Source organism: Heterodontus francisci, chromosome 35, assembly GCF_036365525.1.
Source record: "Heterodontus francisci isolate sHetFra1 chromosome 35, sHetFra1.hap1, whole genome shotgun sequence".
In the NCBI taxonomy this organism is placed as follows: domain Eukaryota; kingdom Metazoa; phylum Chordata; class Chondrichthyes; order Heterodontiformes; family Heterodontidae; genus Heterodontus; species Heterodontus francisci.
Window position 1 is genome coordinate 26,461,657 of NC_090405.1, and position 19,187 is coordinate 26,480,843.

A 19,187-nucleotide genomic window follows, 5' to 3' on the forward strand; every position below is an offset into this window, starting at 1 on the left:
GTTTAATCCTCTGGCACCTCCCCCGTATCCAGGGAAGATTGGAAGATTATAGCAAGCCCTTCCGTTGTCTGCATCCGCAATTCCTTTCGCAACCTGGGATGTGAGCCATCCGGACCAGGTGATTTATCTTCCCTAAGCACAGCCAGCCTTTTTAGTACCTCCCTCTCCTAATTTGTGCTCTCTCCATTGCCTCTACTTTCTTCACCTCAACTGATATTTTGTCAAATTCCACTTCCTTAGTGATCACTGATGCAAAGTACTCATTAAGTAGATTAACATTGCCCTGCACCTCTAAGCTTATATTATCCTTTTTGTCCCTAATAGGCCCGACTCAACCTCTTACTACCCACTTATCATTTACATGCTGCTCGAAGATTTTTGGGTTTCCTTTCATGTTGACTGCCAGTCTATTCTCATAGAAATAGAGAATAAGCAAATATAGAAGATGTAAGTATTTCCCATCCTTGATGAGGTGGAATTTTTTATGTTGTGGGTGGTAATGTCTTGGCCCACGAGTGTGGTGGAAGCAGAGACAATCAATGATTTGAAAAGGAAATTGGATGGATACTTGAAGGAAAGAAACTTGCAGGAGGAAAGGGATCGATCTGGTGAGTGGAACTGACTAGATTGTTACGGGGAGAGCCAGCATGGACGTGATAGGCCAAATGACCACCTTCTATGTTGTAAATGATTCTGTGTTGTTTCTCAAATTCAATCCACTGGTGCTTGGTAAATAATCTCAAAGTAAATTGTGCAACTGGAAAATCAGATCCAAGGCAAGGGACACATAAAGAAGTGAAATTGCTGAAACCCAGGGTTGAACGAGGGACCTTTAGATCTTCAGTCTAACGCTCTCCCAACTGAGCTATTTCAGCACTACATTAACAGCAGCTTGGTGTCCTTGTTTTGGAAGAAAATACATACATTCAAGTTTTCCAAAAAATTAAAGAACACAACATGTGAGTAATATTCCCCATTGCTTTTTCAGTACTGATGGATTGTGAAGCGGGAGACAGCCAGAAGTGCCATTGAGCCGCACAGACCCCGAGCTGAGAATGAAATGAGATCAAATTCAATCTTTCATAGTGAGATGCTGCTGAGAGGTAAGAGTCCTGAATCAAAGCGAGACTTGCTCATTTCAAACACTCCCTGTACTCTCTGCTCATGAAGCCTTAAAAAAGGGAAAAACAGAATGGCACTCAAACTCACAACCCTGCCATTAAAAGTCTCATATTCGACTGACAGAACTGTCACTTCTACTCGGTCTCTTATTGGATGGATGCAACTCCAACGCAGGGATGGCATTCAAATCCTCCCATGGGTCCACATGTCAGACTGAGTTCCATGTTGCAGACTCAAGCAAAGGAAATCTGCTCACTTCCAAAACTATCAGCGAATTGAAGCTGATTACAATCAACATCATCGGAGGTCAGAACTACCTGGTGAAAGGAGACACCCTGAAGAAGGATCCACAATTATTCAAAGGCATCGACAAAGTGAAAAACAAGAAAATTGATGAGTCAATGCAAGCCAAACAACAGAAACACTGAAGAATTCCATTCCATTCCAGTCCAGAACCCAGTCCTGTTGTTTTTGGAGTCAGGTCACAATTACAGCAACAACTTTATATTCCCACTTGGCCATCTGTACATTTAGTTAATTGCAATTTTGTCGACAAGCTCTTTGAATCCAGTTGTCTGGTCCTCAAGCCAGCTCCGTATGGAAGTCAATTCCACCTTCTGCAAGGCTGAAACCAATAGATAACCTTAATCTAAAAATGCCAGCAGACCAGGGCTCGTCCAGGACTTGAACGCAGGATCTCTCGCATGTTAATTAACCATACTCCCTAAGCGAGAATCATACCCCTAGACCAACGAGCCACTGACAGGTCAGGCTTTATTAGCTGCTGTGGAATTTCACTGGAACCCCCCAGCCAATCATCCATTTTTTTTCAGATCAAAGCAACATCCTGCAAATGCTGAAATAAAAACAGAAAGTGCTGGAAATGTTCAGCTCTGGCAGCATCTGTGCTGTGAGAAACACAGTTAACGTTTCAGGGCACTCACCTTTTGTTTCAGCCATCCTTTCAGACTGCGTCTGTCCATCCAATCTCACTTTCTATTCTATCCACATTCTAACCATTCACTACGTTACGACATTTTTCATGAATTCCTCATTTCTTTTATTAATGACAATTTTGTATTTCTGGCCTTTGCTTCAGACACCACCACAAGTGGAATCATGTCTCCATCTACCCAGTCAAACCACTCTGCTGTTTCCTCACATTGCAATGTTTCTTTAACCCTGACAGACTGTGGAGTTTCTGCTGCTTGATTGCAGTTCTTGCTTCCCGCCAGTAGATGTCACCTCACTCCAATACAGTGAAGTTTACAAATCTGAGAGAGACACAACAGGAAATAATTGTTCACATTATAGTGAATGTGTGGGATTTAGAAATACTAGGAGTGGAGACGAGTTATTATTGCACTCTGCTATTACATCTTTTATAATGGACTCCAGCATTTTCCCCACGACTGATGTCAGGCTAACCGGTATATAATTCGCTGTTTTCTTTCTGCCTCTTTTTTTAAATAATGGAGTTACATTAACTACCATCCAATCCATTGGAACTGTTCCAGAGTCGATAGAATTTTGAAAAAAGACCAGAAATGCATCTGCTATTTCAAGGGCCACTTCCTTAATTACTCTGGGATGTAGATTATCAGGCCCTGGGGATTTATCGGCCTTCAATCCCATCAATTTCCCAAACATTCCCTACTAATACTGATTTCATACAGTTCCTCCTTCTCACTAGACCCTATGTTCCCCAACATTTCTGGGAGATAATTTGTATCCTCCTTTGTGAAGACAGATCCAAAGTATGTATTTAATTGGTCTGCCATTTCTTTGTTCCCCATTATAAATTCCCCCGTTTCTGACTGTAAGGGACCCACATTTGTCTTCACTAATCTTTTTCTCTGCACATATCTATAGAAGCTTTTACAGTCAGTTTTTATGTTCTCTGCTAGCTTACTCTCATACTCTATTTCCCCCTTCTTAATCAATCCTTTTGTCCTCCTCTGCTAAATTCCAAACTGCTCACAATCTTCAGGTTTGCTGCTTGTTCTGGCCATTTTATATTTCTCCTCCTTGGATCTAATACTTTCCTTAATTTCTTTTGTAAGCCACAGTTGAGCCACCCTTCCTGTTTTACTTTTGCACAGACAGGAATGAACAATTGTTGTAATTAACCCATGCGCTCTTTAAATGCTAGCCATTGCCTATCCACTGTCAACCCTTTAAGTAACGTTCCCCAATCTATCATCGCCAACTCCCGCCTCATACCTTCATAGTTTCCTTTATTTAGATTCAGGACCCGAGTCTCGGAATCAACTCTCTCACTCTCCATCTTAATGAAGAATTTTATCATATTATGGGCGCACTTCCCCAAGGGACCCCACACAACAAGATTGTTAACTAATCCTTTCTCATTACACAATACCCAGTCTAGGATGGCCTGTTCTCTCGAGGTGTTATACTCCTCTATCAATTCTCCACTCAATCTCCTTTGATATAGGCAGAATAATCCTAGCTTTTCCAACCTAACCTTGTAACTAAAATCCCCCATCCCTGGATCCATTCTGGTAAATCACCTCTGCGTCCTCTCAAGGACCCTCACATTCTTTCTAAAGTCTGCTGAGCAGAACTGGAAGCAACACTCCAATTGGGGCCGAACCAGAGTTTTATAATGGTTCAGCATAACTTCCCTGCTTTTGTACTCAACGCCTCTATTTATAAAGCCCAAGATCCCATATGCTTTGCTAACCACTCTCGCAATATGTCTTGCCACCTTCAAAGATCGGTGCACATGAACCCCAAGTCCCTCTATTCCAGTACACTCTTTAGAACTGTGCCATTAAGTATATATTGCCTCTCCCTATTCCTTATGCCAAAATACATCACCTCACACTTGTCACTATTAAATTCCATCTGCCACCTGTCTGCCCATTCTGCTGGCCTATCACTGTCCTGTTGCAGGCAGTTCATATCATCCTCACTGTTTGCCACTCCTCCAAGTTTGGTGTCATCGGCATATTTTGAGATTCTACTCTGTATTCCAAGATCCAAGTCACTTACCTTTAGCAAAAAAAGCAGTGGTTCTCGCACTGACCCTTGGGGAACACCACTGTCGACTGTCCTCCGGTCTGACCAAGAACCATTTAATATGACTCGCTGTTTTCAGTCTTTAAAACAATTTACTATCCAAATGGATACTGACCCTCCTAATCCATGAACCTCAATTTTGTTAACCACCCTTTTATGTGGTACTTTATAAAATGCTTTCGTAACATCCATATAAACAACATCCACTGCATTCCCGTCATCAGCATTCTCAGATAGTTTATCAACAAATGCAGTTAGATTAGTCAAGCATGAACTCCCATTTATAAATCCATGCCCACTCTCCTGAATTAACTCAAACCTCTCCAAAGGACTTGATTTTTTTCCCTGACCTGTTGATCTCGTGCTGATAGCAAGCTCACCATAGAGCATGTATTTGGCAATGTGACCGTCATCCATTTGGCCCAGTCAACAGAGTCACCGCTGACTCAAGAGGGCAAACATGCTGCGGATCCCTGCACGCTGGTGTACTTCCGCATTCGGCACTCTGTCCTGCCAGGAGATGCCCAGTATCCATCTGAGGCAGTGGAGGTGGAAGCTGTTCAGCCGCTTTTTTTGGCTTGTATAAGTTGTTGATGCTTCTCTACTATAAAGGAGGGTGCTGAGAACACAAGCCTGGTACACGTGGAGCTTTGTATTTTCGGTCAGTTTGCTGTCGGTTCACACTTGGCTTCTCAACTTTGACATGACAGCTGCAGCATTGGCAATCCTGGTGCTGATTTCAGCATCAAGGGACAGAATGCTGGTGATTGTTGATTGAAGGTATGTGAAGCTGTTGACAACCTCCAAAGTGAGGTTGTCGATGTTGATGGAAAGTGGAGTCTCTACGTCCTGGCCCATAACTTTCATCTTCCTGATGCTGATTGTCAGTCCAAACTCTTTGCAGGCCAGGGAGAACCGATCTACAAGCTGCTGTGACTGAACTTCATTATGGGATGTCAGCACAGCATCATCAGCAAATAGCAACTCACAGACTAGGAATTTACCCACTTTGGTCTTGGCGCACAGTCTTGCCAAGTTGAACAGCTTGTCGTCAGCTCTGATGTGCAGGTGAACACCTATATCTGAGTAATTGAAAGTGTACAATAGCAGCATGGAGAAGAATATGCCAATTATAAAGGATGTGATAACTAGACAGTTCGAAAATGATGACATGATTGGGCAGAGTCAACATAGATTTATGAAAAGGAAAACAGGTTTGAAAAACCTGTTGAGATTTTTGAGGATGTTACCTATAGAACAGATAAAGGAGAACCAGTGGATGTGTGGTATTTGCATTTTCCTTTGGTAAGGTCCCACACAGGAGGTGAGTAAACAAAATTAGAGCACATAGGCTTGGGGATAATATACTGATATGGATTGAGAATTGGTTAACAGACCGAAAACAGAGAGCAGGAATAACGGGTCCTTCTCAGGATGGCAGGCTGTTACTATTGGGGTACTGCAAGGATCAGTGTTGGAGCCACAGCTGTTAACAACCTCTATAAATGATTTGGATGTGGGGATTAAATGTAATATTTCCAAGTTTGCAGATGACACAAAGCTCGGTGAAGTGTGAGTTGTGAGGAGGATGCAGAGAGGCTTCCAGGGGACCTGGAGAGGCTAAGTGAATGGGCAAGAACATGGAATATAATGTGAATAAGTGTGAAGTTATTCACTTTGGTAGAATAAACAGAAAGACAGAGTATTTCTTAAATGGTGAGAGGTTGGGAAGTGTCGATGTCCAAAGGGACCTGGGTGTCCTTGTTCCTGAGACACTAAAAGCTCTTGTGCAGGTGCATCAATCAATTAGGAAGGCAAATGGTATGTTGTACCCACACGAGGGGTCATGAGTACAGGAGTAAAGATGTCTTGCTGCAATTGTCTAGAGCCTTGGTGAATCCGCACTGGAGTATTGTGTACAGTTTAGTCTCCTCATCTTATGAAGGATACACTTGCCATAGAGGGGGTGAAACAGAGGGTCAACAGACTAATCTTTTTTTTGCATTTATTTCATTTCATCTCAGTTTGTTCAGTTTGCTTACCTACTGTTTTTTTTCAGGTTTGTACTTCCTGCTGTTCAATATTCAGTCCATTAACACCTAATCTGTACTAATGCTTTGTCTTTCAACACACCATTAACATATTGTTTGCCTTTGCTGCATGACCTTTTGGTCAGCTATGTGGCCTTGTCCAATCTACACCTTCTCCTTTGTTATCTCTTGCCCCACCCCCACCCCACTTGCTTATAACCTGTGACTTTTCTAATATATGTCAGTTCCGAAGATGGGTCGCTGACCTGAAACGTTAACTCTGCTTCTCTTTTCACAGATGCTGCCAGACCTGCTGAGTGGTTCCAGCATTTCTTGTTTTTCTGTCACCAGACTAATCCCTGGGATGGTGGGATTGTCTTATGAGGAAACTGGGCCTGTATTCCTTAAAGTTTCGAAGAATGAGAGGTGATCTGATTGAAACTGACAAAATTCTTACAGGGCGTGACAGTGTGGATGTAGACAGGATGTTTGCCCTCGTTGGTGAGTCTAAAACCAAAGGACATCGTCTCAGAATAAGGAGTAGGCCATTTAAAACTGAGATGGGTGGAATTTCTTCACTCAGACGGTGGTGAATCATTGGAATACTGTGCCCCAGAGGGCTGTGGCAGCTCAATCATTGAGCATGTTCAAGACAGAAATTGATAGAAATCTTGATACTCATGACATCAAGGGATATGGGGATAGCACAGGAAAGGGGCTTTGAGGTAGATGATCAGCCATGATCGAATTGAATGGCAGAGCAGGCTCGACGGGCTGAATAGCTTACTCCTATGTTCCTCTGTTCCTAAGAGAGTTGGCGCCAGCGCGCAGCCCTGCTTTACCCCACTGCTGATCTTGAAAGCGTCTGATGTTGCTCCATTGTAACTGATGGAACTGTGCATGTTCTCGTGGAAAGAAGAGATGATGCCCAAGAGGTCAGGAGGGCAGCCTATGTTCCATTGCAGTTTGAAGAGGCCGTCTCTGCTGACAAGATCAAAGGCCTTAGTGATGTTAATAAAAATGTGTGAGGCTCTGTGGCGCAATGGATAGCGTGTTGGACTTCGAAATAATGATTAAGACGATATTCAAAGGTTGTGGGTTCAAGTCCCACCAGAGTCAGATTATGGACCAGAAACAGAGGAGCACAACGGAACAAGAAATGCGCCAAAAGCACAGACTCGGAGACAGAGCGAGAGAGAGAGGAGCACGGCAGGAGCAGAGCAGGGGAAAAAAATCGAGGAGTGATGTCACAATGGAGAGATAGAGCAGGGAAACAGAGAGCCGCTGGGGTGAGGATACAGGATTTGGTTCTTTCTTCGGTGCAGTGGAAGGAGCTGTTTGGTGAGGATCTGGTAAGCTGTGACATCACAGGCAGACAGGTAGTTGATTGTTTTGGAAGAACCGACCTGCTTGATGCGCATCTGGTAAGTGATTAAGATCCATTTTAGTCCTAACGTTTAAAATAGTAAACAAACTAGTGGTAAGTTTAATAAAATATGCAATAAAATGAATAATTGAATAAAATATTTAAGTAGTTAATTGAAACACGTTAAGGATGACAGGACAGGTGATGTGTCACAGCTGCAGCATGTGGGAGTTCCTGGATGCCAGTGTGATCCAGGGCAAACACGTCTGCAGTAAGTGTTTGCGGCTCAAAGAGGGAGAAAAAAGGAATGTAGTGGTAGTAGGGGACAGTATAGTAAGGTGGATTGACTCTGTTCTCTGCAGCAAAAGCAAGAGTCCAGACGGCTGTGTTGCCTGCCGGTGCCAGGATTCAGGACATCTGCTCAGGGCTGGAGCGAAACATACAATGGGAGGGGGAGGATCCAGTCGTCGTGGTCCATGTCGGTACCAGCGACATAGGCAGGACAAGGATAGAGGTTCTGCAAAGTCAGTATGAGGAATTAGGCACCAAATTAAGAAGCAGAACCTCAAAGTTAATCATCTCTGGATTATTACCTGAGCCATGTGCAAATTGGCATAGGACAAATAAGATTAGAGAAAGTAATGTGCGGCTGAAAGACTGGTGTGGTAGTAGTGGGTTCTGGTTCATGGGGCATTGGCACCAGTACTGTGGAAAGAGGTGGCTGTACCGTTGGGACGGTCTACACCTGAACCGTGCTGGTGCCGGTGTTCTAGCGAGCCACATAACGAGGGAAGTAGAGACGGTTTTAAACCGAATAGTGGGGGCAAGGGATCAAATTTGGGAAGATATGGTGAATCAAGGAGGAGAGACAAGGCAAGAGAGAAAGGTATAAATATGGGAAATGATAAACAGACTGTGACAGGAAGGGACAGAATGTACAAATCTAAGAGTAAATCGACAGATAAGGCTAGAGGTGACAAAAATAATAAAAGGACAAAACTAAATGCTCTGTATCTGAATGCATGGAGCATTTGAAACAAAACAGATGAACTGGGAGCACAAATAGAATAAATAAGTACGATCTGATAGTCATTACAGAGACATGGCTGCAGGGCGACATAGATTGGGATGTGAATATTGGAGGTGACATGGCATTTTGGAAGGACAGGAAGCTAGGAAAAGGTGGCGGGGTAGCTCTGTTAATTAATGATGGTATTAGCGTAATAGAGAGGGATGACCTGAGTTCTGGAGATCAGGAAGCAGAAGCAGTTTGAGTACAAATGAGAAATCATAAAGGCAAGAAGTCACTTGTGGGAGTGGTGTACAGGCCACCTAACATTAACCACACTGTCGGATGGGATATAAAAGAAGAAATAATGGCAGCTTGTCAGAAAGGTACTGTGATAATTATGGGGGATTTTAATCTACATATAGATTGGAAAATTCAGATGGGCAGAGGTAGCCTAGATGAGGAATACATAGAATGTTTTGGGGATAATTTCTTGGAACAATACATTCTGGAGCCAACCAGAGAGCAGGCTATACTAGACCTGGCATTGTGCAACGAGATAGGATTAATTAATGACCTCATAGTTAAGGTGCCCCTAGGTAGTAGCGATTATAATATGATTGAATTTTACATTCAGTTTGAGGGAGAGGAGAGTGGGTCCCAGACTATTATTTTAAATTTAAATAAGGGCAATTATAAGGTCATGAAAGCAGAGCTAGCTGAAGTGAACTGGCAAATTAGGTTAAGGGATAAGTCAATAGAGATGCAGTGGCAGACATTTAAGGGGATATTTCAGAATACACAGAATAGATACATTTCAACGAGAAAGAAAAGTTCCAAAGGTGGGACTCACCATCCATGGTTCACGAAAACAGTTAAAGATACTATCAAACTTAAAGAAAAAGCCTATAATTGTGCAAAGGTGGGAGGCAGGTCAGAAGATTGGACAGAATATAAAAAAAACAGCAAAGAATGACTAAAAGATTGATAAGGAAGGTAAAATTAAAGTATGAGAGAAAGCTCGCAAGAAATTTCAAGACAACTAGTAAGAGTTTCGATAGATATTTTAAAAAGAAAAGAGTTAACAAAGTGACTGTTGGTCCAATAGAAAGTGTGTCTGGGGAATTAATAATGGATAATTAAGAGATGGCAGATGAATTAAACAGATACTTTGCATCGGTCTTCACTATTGAGTATACAAATAACATCCCAGTATTAGCCGTATATCAGGAAATTGAAGGGATGGAGGAACTCAAGAAAATTACAATCACCAGGGAAGTGGTACTAAACAAATTGTTGGAGCTGCGGGTTGACAAGTCGCCAGGTCCTGAATTGGCTAGTGAGATAGTTGATGCGCTGGTTTTAATATTCCAAAATTCCCTAGATTCGAGAAGGTTCCGTTAGATTGGAAAAGAGTGAATGTAATTCATTTATTCAAAAAGGGAGGGAGACAGAAAGCAGGAAACGACAGGCCAGTTAGCTTAACATTTGTCTGAGGGAAAATGTTTGGAGCTATTACAGAGGATGTTATAGCAGGGCATTTAGAAAAAATTAAGGTAATCAGGCAGAGTCGACATGGTTTTTTGAAAGGGAAATCATGTTTAACCAATTTATTGGAGTTCTTTGAGGGAGTTACATGTGCTGTGGATAAAGGGGAACCAGTGGATGTATTGTATTTCGATTTCCAGAAGGATAAGGTGCCATATCAAAGGTTATTGCAGAAAATAAAAGCTCATGGTGTCGGGGGTAACATATTGGCATGGATAGAAGATTGGCTAGCTGACAGGAAACAGAGAGTCAGCATAAATGGGTCATTTTCTGGTTGGCAAGAAGTAACGAGTGGTGTGCCACAGGGATCTGTGCTGGGGCCTCAACTTTTTACAATTTATATAAATGACTTAGATGAAGGGACCGAAGGTATTGTTGCTAAATTTGCTGATCACAAAGATAGGTAGGAAAGTAGGTTGTGAAGAGGACATAAGGGGGCTACAAAGGGATATAGATAGGTTAAGTGATTGGGCAAAGACCTGGCAAATGGAGTATAATGTGGGAAAGTCGGAAATTGTCCACTATGGCAGGAAGAATAAAAAAGCATATTATCTAAATGGTGAGAGATTGCAGAGCTCTGAGATGCAGAGGGATCTGGGTGTCCGAGGGCATGAATTGCAAAAGGTTAGTATGCAGGTCCAGCATGTAATTAGGAAAGCTAATAGAATGGTATCATTTATCACCATGGGAATTGAATACAATAGTAGGGAGGTTATGCTTCAGCTATACAGGACATTGGTGAGACCTCTTCTGCAGTACTGAGTACTGTACTGGTCTCCTTATTTGCGGAAGGATGTAAATGCATTGGAGGTAGTACAGAGAAAGTTTACGAGACTAATACATGGAATGGGTGGGCTGTCTTACGAGGAAAGATTGGACAAGCTAGGCTTGTCTCCGCCAGAGTTTAGAAGAGAAAGAGGCGACATGATTTGTTATTTAATTTATTAATTAACAAATTAGCTATCCTCCAGTCTTCCGGTACCTCACCCGTGGCTAACGATGATACAAAAATCTCTGCCAGCGCCCCAGCAATCTCCTCCCTTGCTTCCCATAGCATCCTAGGATACATCTGATCAGGCCCTGGGGATTTATCCACCTTAATGTGCTTCAAAACCTCCAACACCTCCTCCTTTGTAATGTTGATATGCTGCAGGATATCGCTGTTCCCTCCCTTGAACTCACTAGCTTCCATGACCTTCTCCACGGTAAATACAGACGAGAAATATTCATTTAAGACCTCGCCCATTTCGCGTGGCTTCACACATAGATTGCCACACTGATCCTTAAGGGGACCTACTCTCTCCCTAGCTACCCTTTTACTCTTAATACACTTATAGAATCTTTTAGGATTCTCCTTTATCTTATCTGCCAGGGAAATCTCATGGCCCCTTTTCGCCCTCCTAATTTCCTTCTTAAGTATACTCCTATATCCCCTATACTTCTCGAGGGACTCGCTCGATCCCAGCTGCCTATACCTGACGTATGCCTCCTTCTTTGTCCTGACCAGACCCTCAATATCCCTCGTCAACCAAGGTTCCCTAAACTTGCCAGCCTTGCCCTTCCATCTAACAGGAACATGCTGGCCCTGAACTCTTCCTATCTCACTTTTAAAAGCCTCCCACTTGCCAGACGTCCCTTTACCTGTAAACAGCCTCTCCCATTCAACTTTTGAGAGTTCCTGTCTGATGCCATGGAAATTAGCCTTCCCCCAATTTAGGATTTCAACCTGAGGACCAGTCCTATTCTTTTTCATAACTATCTTGAAGCTAATAGAGTTATGGTCACTGGTCCCAAAGTGCTCCCCCACTGCCATATCAACCACCTGCCCATTCTCATTTCCTAAGAGGAGATCGAGTGTAGCCCCTTCTCTCGTCGGGCCATCCACGTACTGCTTCAGAAAACTATCCTGGACTCACTTAACAAATTCTTCCCCATCTGATCCCTTAGCACTAAGGCAGTCCCAGTCAATATTAGGGAAGTTAAAATCACCGACTATTACAACCCTATAATTCCTATACCTATCTGTGATTTCCCTACATATATGCTCCTCCACTTCCCTCTGACTATTGGGGGGCCTATAGTATAATCCCATCAAAGGGATCACCCTTTTATTATTTCTAAGTTCTACCAGTATGGCCTCACTGGACATTCACCCCGGGATATCCTCTCTAAGTACTGCCGTGATGTCCTCCCTAATCAATAGTGCAACTCCCCCTCCTCTCTTACCTCCACCTCTGTCACACCGGAAGGATTGGTACCGCGGAACATTGAGCTGCCAGTCCTGCCCATCCCTCAACCACATTTCCGTAATAGCTACAATACCACAATCCCATGTACCGATCCATGCTCTGAGTTCATCTGCCTTACCTGTAAGGATACTTGCATTAAAGTAAATGCAGTTTAGCCCACCACACCTTCCACGCTCCCTGTCCTGCCCCTGCCTGGCCTGCCTACTGGACTTGCTTGCTTTAACCTCTCCATTTGCCTCAACTATCTCATCGGAGAGACTACTACTTTGGGTCCCACCCCCGCTGCAAGACTAGTTTAAACCCTCCAGTGTATTACTATAAAATCTCCCTACAAGGATATTGGTCCCCTTCCAGTTCAGATGCAACCCGTCCCTCTTGTACAGGTCACCTCTGCACCAGAAGAGATCCCAATGATCCAAGTACCTGAAGCCCTCCCGCCTTCGCCAGTCTTCAGCAATGCATTCATTTGCCTAATCCTCCTATTCCTCCCCGCACTAGCACGTGTCACAGGGAGTAATCCTGAGATTACAACCCTAGAGGTCCTGCTCTTTAACCTTCTGCCTAACTCCCTATATTCACTTTGCAGAACCTCATCTCTCTTCCTGCCTATGTCGTTCGTACCAATATGGACCACTATCTCTGGCTGCACACCCTCCCCTTTCAGAATTTCCGGCAGCTGCTCCGAAACATCCTTGACCCTAGTATTAGGGAGGCAACATACCATCCTGGAGTCTCGTTTGCGGCCACAGAAACGCCTATCTGCACCCCTTATGATAGAATCCCCTATCACAATAGCTCTTCCACCCCTTTTCCTCCCCTGCTGTGCAGCAGAGCCCTCCGTGGTGCCACGGACCGCGCTGTTGCTCTTTTCCCCTGGGAGGTCTTCCCCCCAACAGTAACCAAAGCGGTGTATCTGTTTGAGAGGGGGATGGCCACAGGGGACTCCTGCACTACCTGCCTGCTCCTACTATTCCATCTGGTGGTCACCCATCCCTTTTCTGCCTGTGCATCCATTACCTGCGGTGCGACCACCTCACTAAACATGCTATCCATGACGCCCTCAGCTTCGTGGACGCTCCACAGTGAAACCACCCGCAGGTCCAGCTCCATAATGCGAGTAGCCAGTAGCTGCAGCTGGATACACTTCCTGCACACATGGTCGTCATGGAGACTGGGAGGGTTCCTGAATCCCCACATAGCGCAGGAGGAGCATATCACGGGGCTGAGCTCTCCTGCCATGACTTACCCTTAGATTAATTAGTTACTCCCTTAATTAAAAAATACTAATGACACTAGGGGCATTGTTCTACCCACTACAATCTAAAGTCCTTCATAAGCTACACTGAATAAAAAAAACACTTTAGTAGTACTCATCTTATCAGCAGAGGTTTTTTTTTCAAGTAAAAAAAACTTTGCCCTTTTCTTTAAGATATTTAAATACACTAACAGCAGTGACTCACCAACCAATCACCTTGCAGCTCTCCTCTGACGTCACAGTTGGCTTCTTTTTTTTTCAAAACTCCAGCACACTGGAAGATCTCCACTCCACTCCCGGAAGGGAAGAGACTGGGCCTCGATCCTCGGATTGGATTTGTAGGCTCCGCTCTCAACGTTCTACTCATATCGGTCCATATAGGTCTGCTCCGCTCCGCTCCGCTCCTCTCCGCTCCCGGAAGGTAATTCACCAGCTTTTGCAGAAAAGTCGGTCTTAAGCTGTTGCAGTACCTGTTAGAAAGATAGTCTAAGCTATTCTGAAGTCATCTTCCAATGTCATCTACATGGAAGCAGGATTTTAAAGGATAAGATGTAGTTTTTAAAAGTCACTTCAATCTTGCTCAAGAGTCTTTACAAAGAAGCCAAGTAAATCTTGATAAAAAGTCATATACATTTAGAGATCTTTTAAAAGCACTTCAATCTTGTTAATAAAAAGTCAGATGTAAATTTAAGAACACTGATCAGGCTATGCTAAAAAGTTACATGCAATTAAGAAATAAAATACAACATTTAAAATGTCTGAACTCCCTCTGAAAGTTGACCCCTGCTGCTGCCGGTGTCTTCCTGGAATAGTGGAGCTGTTGTGTCAACAGAAAAGTCCTTCCCGAGCACCCCTGAGCCTGTTGGTACCGGCTTTAATCCAACCCAGGTAAAAATCAGGGTACATTGTGGGCAATGAGCCCAAATTGCTGAACTACAGGTCCCTGTCACTTTAAAGAGTGGGCTGGTGCGATTATGATCAGAGGCTCCTTCTAAGCACATTTCTCACCACCACAACTTCCAGATGCTGGTGTTAGTGTGTGCATGTACCAGCAGTTGCAGTGCTGTTCAGACCCTCAATAGCAGTGAAAGTCTCAGAGTTCACCGCTATTGGGGCTGTAAAATCCAGGCCAATATCTCACAGTCCTGTTAGATTTGCTCTCCCTCTGTACAAAATCAAACTCCACACATTGTCTTTCACTCACTCCTGTTTCCAGCCCTGATGGTGCAGAAATCCCCTCTCAAAGGTACACAATCCAGTTGATTTCTGATCAAATACCTCCTTCCTCATTCAATAGAGGAAACAGAGACATGAACAGGAGTCAGGTGCAAGAAAGTTTCACCAACAGAGCAAAGAAAGGCACCAACAAAAGTCACCCCTACTTTCCAAATCATTTCACTGGAATATTCTTTCACTTGTTTTGTCGGATGACTGCAATAAATCTGAAAATGAGCACCATGAGGTTTGTGTTCACTAGTCACTTGTTCTCCTGTGTTTGTCTGTCAGGTTTGTAATTCAGTTTGTATTGGATATTGAAGAGAATCTATTTTCAAGATGATTGCACATCGCACTGTGTTTAAAGCAACCAACTTAGAAAATGGCAGAAAATGAATGTTTCAATACCTGTGTGACCAGATTCTTCCAATGCTTTTCAACAGCTAGATTGATGATGCTTGCAATCTGTATCCTGTGGAGAATGGGAGAGGAGAATAAAAACATGGTGCATGAACAGGACAGACTGTGTAAAATGGGAGCACAGAAATACTGCCACCTCATTGAAAGTTAATGAGATTTATTCTAAGTCAGACACCTGTCCACAATGAACAAGTGAATACATTAATTGTCCACTTTCAATCTAAATGGGACTGAGGTTCCAACAGAGAAGTTTTCTGGAAAATACCTGCTGCAGTTTTAAAATTGATGAACTGGAACATCTTATACTAACTTTCAAATAACTGGAGTGATTGTATAGTTCTCATAGTGGAGAGAAGGAGTTGTTTATAAATATAAGCAGAAAAACACATTTGTGGATTGGTGAATGAACTTTAACTTTCTGAAATGTATTTGTCCATTGGTTGCAGGTCACTGGAAATTCTTTTTTACATTTCAATTGAAGCAGCAGCAGTTAACAGCAAAATGTCTGATTAATCAGAATAGTGGGTCTGGGAAACACTTAAACAGCCGAGACCCTGTAAAACAGAACTCCAAGTAATAGTTTAAATAAGGCACTGAACTGACAGAGCGGTAAAGGCCTGCTCAGGTCAGGAACCTGACAGAACCACATTGGACCCGAGCCCGACCCGGCCCGAGTATCTCCATTTATTCCCACGCCCAAACTAACCCGAGCCTTACCCGACCACTGGAATGTTCACTTTATCTACCTCCCGATTCCGAATCTACAGGAAGCTGCAGCATGAGCGCAATGACGTCATAGAGATGCTCACTTGCTCACTGAGCAGACTCAGAGTTTCCCTCCTTGATGACCCGGACTCCCAGCTTAGGTTGGCTTTTCAACTTTTGACACTTATTAAACTCAACTTCCCAGCAGAGTTAAATGTAATACTTACTGTGTGTGTCCGACACGGAATCAGCCCGACCTGGACCCAGCCCGACCCGAACCTGGCCCGACCTGACCCGAGCCCGAAAGCCAGACCCGGAAGAGCGACCCAACACGACCCGGACCCGACACAGGTCGTCGGGTCCCGTTGGGTTCAGGTCGGGTGGCAGGCCTTTACAGAGCGGAGGTCAGATGAGGATTGAATTAATTTCAATCACTGAATCTAAACAAGAAGTAAATCTGCCAGGAATGGAAGGTTTTGCTTTGCCCGTGAGCTTGTGGTGCAACGGTAGCGCGTTTGACTCCAGATCAGAAGGTTGTGTGTTCAAATCACATCAGGCTCAGTTATATTTTACAGCAGTTCAAGTTCCTGGATTTTATATCAGAAGAGAGTTCGTTCTCTTGGAATGTTCGTGCATGGTAGAATTTCAAGATCAACTTTAATAGATTAAAGTCCTGATTTCTGGTTCCGTTCCATTTCCATGCTCAGTTCTTATTTCACACTGTTTTATATCAGAACAATGTTTCAGGGATGTGATGTGTCCATTGTTTGTACAATCGCTCTGTCACCCAGTGTGAGAAATAAAACACAAACCGCACAGCGTGCGGCTCAAACCCATACCTGGCTCTGTCTATAGGCCACTTAGTTCAGTTGGTTAGGACGCAGTGTTGATAACAACAAGGCTGTGGATTTGATCCCCATGTGCGCTGTCACATGGTCAGTCATTAATTTGACACATTTTTGCAACACTTAAAATCCAACTTTTAGATGCAAACAAGTTTACATAAAATGTCAAAGGGAATTTATTTTGAATAACATCCATTGCATCTTTGTCACTGGTCTGGAGTAACACAGAATTCTTTCCAATTATCTTCCGTTTGCTGATAAACGTTGAACTCGTGGCCTGTTCTCGTTAATGGTCACGAGCAGCAAAAACAGACAGAGCGAGTCTGACCGCCCAGAGATGTGGAAAAGGCTTCAGTTTGGGACATATGCAGCAAATCAAATGTTCACCCGGCCCCGAAAGATTCAAAAACTGGGGAAAAGGACACAAGGAGATAGAGAATAAGCTAAAGCTGACAATGTAAATATTTCCCATCCTTGATATCTCTCTATTCCAATCCAACCTTCAGAGTTGGGGAAATAATTTCAGTGTAAATTGTGCAGCTCAAGAGTCAAAACCAAAGGGCGATGCAGAATAAAGGAGAACTGCCAAAACCCCAGATTGAACCAGGGATCTTCAGTCCAACACACTCCCAACTGAGCTGTTTCAGTCTCACAGGCTTGGGATGATAAGTGGCAAGTAACATTCGCACCACACAAGTGCCAGGCAATGACCATCTCCAACAAGAGAGAATCTAACTATCTCCCCTTGACATTCAATACCATTACAATCACTGAATCCCCCACCATCAACATCATGGAGGTTACCATGGGTAGCCATACAAATAACGTGACTAGAAGAGCAGGTCAGAGGCTTGGAATCCTGAGATGAGTAATTACAGTGCAGCTGTTGGCACCACCCCAGGGGCTGAATTTGTTCTGTAAACCATGAAGCAGCTTCCTCTCAAATCCCAGGTTTATCAATAAATCCTCTTACAAAAGCCCCAAAGTGTGATATATTCCTCTCACTCATCCATGACTCCTGACTCCCCAAAGCCTGTCCACCATCTGCAATTCACAAGTCAAGAGTGTGATGGAATACTCTCCACTTGCCTGGATGGGTGCTATTCCAACTCAAGAATCTCAACACCGTCCAGGACAAAGCAGCCCACTTGATTGGCACCCCATCTACAAACATTCTCTCCCTCCACCATCGGCACACAGTGGCAGCAGTGTGTACCGTCTACAAGATGCACTGCAGCAATGCACCAAGACTCCTTAGACAGCACCTTCCAAACCCAGCGACCTTTACCACCGAGAAGGGCAAGGGCAGCAAATGCAGGGGATACCACCACCTGCAAGTTCCCCTCCAAGCCACACACCATTCTGACTTGGAACTATATCGCCGTTCCTTCACTGTCGCTGGGTCAAAATCCTGGAACTCCCTTTCTCACAGCACTGTGGGTGTACCAACCCCACATGGACTGCAGCGGTTCAAGAAGGCAGTTCACCACCACCTTCTCATGGGCAGTAAATGCTGGCCTAGCCAGCGATGCCCACATCGCATGAATGAATGAATAAAAAAGTGAAGTATCCCTTGTGTCATTGTTTTGGTAGAAAATATAACCCTGGTGGAATTGCCCCTCCCAATCACACCTCACTTCATAGAACATAGAAAATGGAGAACATTTATGGCACAGAATGAGACCATTTAGCAATCGTGTCTGTGCCAGCTGAAAAAGAGCGATCCAGCCCAATCCCACTTTCCAGGTCTTGGGAATGGGATCTGAACAGATCTCAGAGCTCACATTATGTGAATGTTCTGTTGAAGTGTTGGTGAGCTGATATACCAGGGGAGATTCACACTGTTGGACACAGTGTGAAATACATTCAAGTATTTATAAAACATTACAACATGTGAGTAATATTCCCCATTGATTTCTCAGCACTGATGGATTGTGAAGTGGGAGACAGCCAGAAGTCCCAGTGATCCACACTGACCCTGAGCTGAGAATGAAATGAGAAAAAGTTCAATCTTCAGCAGCGAGATGCTGCAGAGAGGTAAGAGTCCTGAATCAAGGAGAGATTTTCTCATCCTGCTGTTGAATCTCATTTCAAACACTCCTTGAACTCTCTGCCGAGGAATTCAGAGCTGGATAACGCCTGTAAAATCAGCCTAAAAAGGAAATAGAAAACACCCACCGTGGGCTCAAACTCAAAAACTTGAGATTCAGAGTTTCATGCTTTCATCGACTGAGCTCACCAGGCCTGAGACAGTGTCCCCGTCCTGTCTGTTATTGGACGGTGCAGCTGTTGGCTCCACCCCAGGGGCTGAATTTGTTCTGTAAACCATGAACCAGCTTCCTCTCAAATCCCAGGTTTATCAGTAAATCCTCTTACAAAAG

General features: G+C 43.8%; 2 non-coding genes across 2 annotated transcripts; both read left to right on the top strand.

Annotated features, from left to right (window-relative positions):
• Nucleotides 1–7,222: 7,222 nt before the first annotated feature.
• On the top strand, nt 7,223–7,313 carry trnar-ucg (transfer RNA arginine (anticodon UCG)). Its single transcript is given in 2 exon segments — nt 7,223–7,259; nt 7,278–7,313. It is a non-coding gene; the product is annotated as a tRNA-Arg (tRNA).
• A 9,137-nt stretch (nt 7,314–16,450) lies between these two features.
• trnaw-cca (transfer RNA tryptophan (anticodon CCA)) lies at nt 16,451–16,522 on the top strand. The gene has a single exon. It is a non-coding gene; the product is annotated as a tRNA-Trp (tRNA).
• The last annotated feature ends 2,665 nt before the right edge of the window (nt 16,523–19,187 follow it).